Genomic DNA, 3,895 nt, shown 5'->3' on the forward strand with positions numbered 1-3,895 from the left:
ACACTCGAGACATCAACACATGTCACAAACTGGGGGATGCTCATTGGGTATTGGTTTGGCGGTTTACAACGTGCGGCGTGCACTACGCTCGTTATAAGAAAGTGTCATAAGGATGAGGCGGTTAGTAAATACAGGGAGTAATGGTGAAACACTTTCTTTTTTGGAACATCAATTCCAACCGTTACTGGTTTCCACCTCCTCCCATTTACTCACCCGTTTTCCATTTCTTAATGAGGCCAGAGTATGTTTCACTTCGACTTGTATAAATAGGCATTACCTATTTCCACCGAACAATAGGTTCAGGTCAGAAGGATACAACACTCAGAAAATATTTGTTAGCTTTCCATCTGTTAGCTTCCCACTTTCTTATACAAGTCGTGAAACAACTACTCTTCCAGAATCAACTATTCTGGTCTCAACACTTTCTTCACTTCCCTCCCCAAAACCAACCCTTCTCCTTCACTTTGTGACCGAAGCCAGTCTGGAACGGTCATTTCTTGGTTTAGGCCGGATTTGTACATATTGATCTATCGAATCTAAAGTACTCCCTTGCAGTACATTGTTTAGGGTTTAAATTCGTTTCTCACACACACACCCGAAATTACCAAAATCAGCAGAAACCGTTTTCACCCTCAAACAATTGGCGACCACGGTGGGAGATTGATCCTTCGGTTACAATGTCAATTTTCGACCATCGATCTCATGCTTCGACCCAGACATCAAGGCGGTAGAAGCAGGCGATCTGCTCAGGGATCGACGACTCAGTTACCAGACGACCCGATTATCAGTCTTGACACGACGAGGGATGACTGAGGACTGCCTAGAGGTTAAAAGCGAACGATCCAACCAGGGATCGACGACTCGATTATCAGATGAGGCGACTGGGGACTTTCCACAATCACGGCGGTGCCTCCCGTAAAACTCGGTCTTACACCCGGAAGATTCCCTTTTCATCAGGAGACCTGAAAAACCGAGTAAGTCTTACCTAGACAAAATACATGGTTTGATATTTCAAGTTTTCACGGGAATGATAAAACCGATAGCCATGTTATGTTTCACCCCATGTCATCTACCGACAAGCAACACTCACGGTTCCATGGTTTTCCTGGGATGTTTGCGTCACTTGCAATCGTAACCAAGACAACATCATTCCCAAAACAATCCATTCCAAAAAATCCATTCCAAAACAATTCATTCCAAAAGAATAATCCAAAACCCTCAAGGTAACATTTGTTTATCAACCCAAAAATCTAGGAAATCAAAACCATAAACTAGGCGTTTCATTTGCCTTTCAAAAAAGAAAACCTAAAAATAAGAAGTTCATAAGACAGAAATACATTCAAAGAAAGTTTTTCAACAATGGATTGATCTTCTTAGTAAGAGCCTCCTTCGTGATTTGGAGAGCCGCCCTCTTCAACTTCAGCTTCCTGGACAATTTTTCGACTTCCATTTCCTGCTTCTTCACCATATCCGCAGAAGGACCTTCGACTGTTTTGACCAGCAACTTTTCAACCTCAGAGAAACCTTCAACGAACCAAGGAACATTGAACTCGAAGTTTACACACATGTCACGATGGAACCTCCAACTCGAGATTACATCCTCAGAAACAGTATTACCGGTCACGTTGCACATGTCGTCAATCGAAGACAAAGCTTCCTCCACACGCTTAACCAACGAAAATCGACTAGTAACCTTCTTGGTCGTGGAGATATGTCTGTAGATTTCCCATGTATTGGTGTATAGTGCCGCATGTTTGGATGGCACGCTAAATCCCCCGATCAACACATGATCCGGATAAGGAACCAGGTATGGAGGGTTGAAAGTGGCGCCCGCGTCTACATCAGCAACCGGAAAGGGATTCCTAACGACAATTGCACCTGCGGCCACTGGAGTACGCTCCATTGTCTGAGTCACAACGACGTTTTCATCTCGATCAACATCCATTCCAAGGTCGCCCGGTGCGGCTGCCACAATTAGAGACAAAGCTGTATCACCACCAGTCTCCATCTCAGGGCCATCTTCAGAAACGGTTTCCCCCTATGACATCACGGATTAGATATTTTCCAAAGAGGAAAAAAAACACGCGGGAGACTCATTGATTCGCTTTCAGGATGGCTAGAGGAAGATTCAGCACTGCTGTCGGAAGAACTACTCTCGCCTTCACTGAACTCTGAGCTTTCATCCTTCTCGGGTTCCCCATCGCCACGGATAGGCTCAGCACCGCCACCCTCCGTCTCGAGAAGTGATGTTTTCTGACTACTTGAAAGTTTGGTAAAGGCGTTCATGCTGCTGAGACCCTAGGCAAGATACAAAGACGGATACTCAAGAAAGAAACAAGGATATACACGATCCAACTAAAGTCAAGAGGAAAATCACACGTACCCGCATATTGTATGAACTGAAAGTCGATAGGGCTGTCGAAACTGACTGGGAACCATCTGCACGGCTTTTAGATATTCTCTCCTTCACTTGGGGACTATCTGCATTCGGGCTAACAGATTTTCTCTTGGGCGCAGAAGGATCCCTAAGCATTGGATGCTCCGCTAAAACCACAGGAGAAGTCTTAATGCGACGTTTTTCTACCACATCATTCACAAATCCATGGAAAACGAGAAACTCATCCTGCCAAAATATGTTATATTTGGAGGTTGTTGATGGATTTCGTTCCACAAGCAGGAATGGGAGACTTTTACCCGACACAAGAACAGTAGCATCGAGAACAGTTGGCAACGAGACTTCTGGAACAACCGGATGAAGAACAAGTGGGACCCCTTGGTCAAAACCCATATGCCGAGCCGCCCTATCGATATTGTAAGAGACTGCTTTGCAATATCCTCTAAAGAAAGACGACACATAACCGGGCGTGCAGCTTCGCATGAACACCATCTCTCCAACACTCATATCCTCTTTATCAAAAGACAAAGACATGCTCGGAGCAGGAACAAAGGTACTGATCTGAGTTATGGACGCATGCACCGGAGCCCATGGACGAAAATTGACCGTGTGTGAGTTGTCAAGGAATCCAACCAGGTTCGAACCAATCTTTGGGCGCCTATTCGACCAACGCAGTATCCTAGAGCCACCCCAAGACTCGAGAAGTACGGCCAACGGTTTTGGAGCATACCTTTCGAATTTCTCCCACATCCACGCTTGGAGAAAGGCGGTATGAATATATGAATCCACTTTCATGTAACTATTTGAAGCACACATGTCCGCGAACACCTGATCCAAGTGTGTGTACAGAGAACCAAGAAACAAGCCGCCAATAGGGAGAACGACACCTTTTTCCAATTTTATGGAAAACTTGATAATTTCCTGTCTTATCTCCTTCTTACCCGAGCCGTCATCGAAAATATCTCTAGATAACCAAAGAGCCAAGAACGCCGCGACATGAAGCGTACTATTCTTCTGATTCGGCTCCAACTCGTCGGGAAACCACTGAGACACCCACCAGCCATAGAAGCACCTCGTCTCGTTTTCTTTCCGAACGAATCCTTTTTATTTCGCAACCAGGGCGGCGTGCATTTCTTCTTCATCTGCAGACAATTTGACATCGAGGTTTCCTATTACAGGAAGGTTCAGCAACACGGCCATACTCTCTAAGGAGATAGTCATTTCACCCCACCTGCATATGGTCGTGTGAGTGTCTGGACACCATCTGTAAATAAAAGCAACCAAGCCTGGAATATATTTCCTAATTTGAAGCACCGCGGAAGCCGCGACAGTGTCAATGATCTGCGCCTTGGTCAAACTGGCTTTTACACATTCCTGGCTCATCATGAATCGCATCCATTTCTCAAAGGGACGCAACGGACTCACAGATATTTTAAAGTCAATAGGAGAAGCATGATACTCTTTCCTCTGAAGACAAAACCTTATTACACCTCCTGGCCG

The sequence above is a fragment of the Papaver somniferum genome, chromosome 8 (genome assembly GCF_003573695.1).
Source record: "Papaver somniferum cultivar HN1 chromosome 8, ASM357369v1, whole genome shotgun sequence".
Classification (NCBI taxonomy): domain Eukaryota; kingdom Viridiplantae; phylum Streptophyta; class Magnoliopsida; order Ranunculales; family Papaveraceae; genus Papaver; species Papaver somniferum.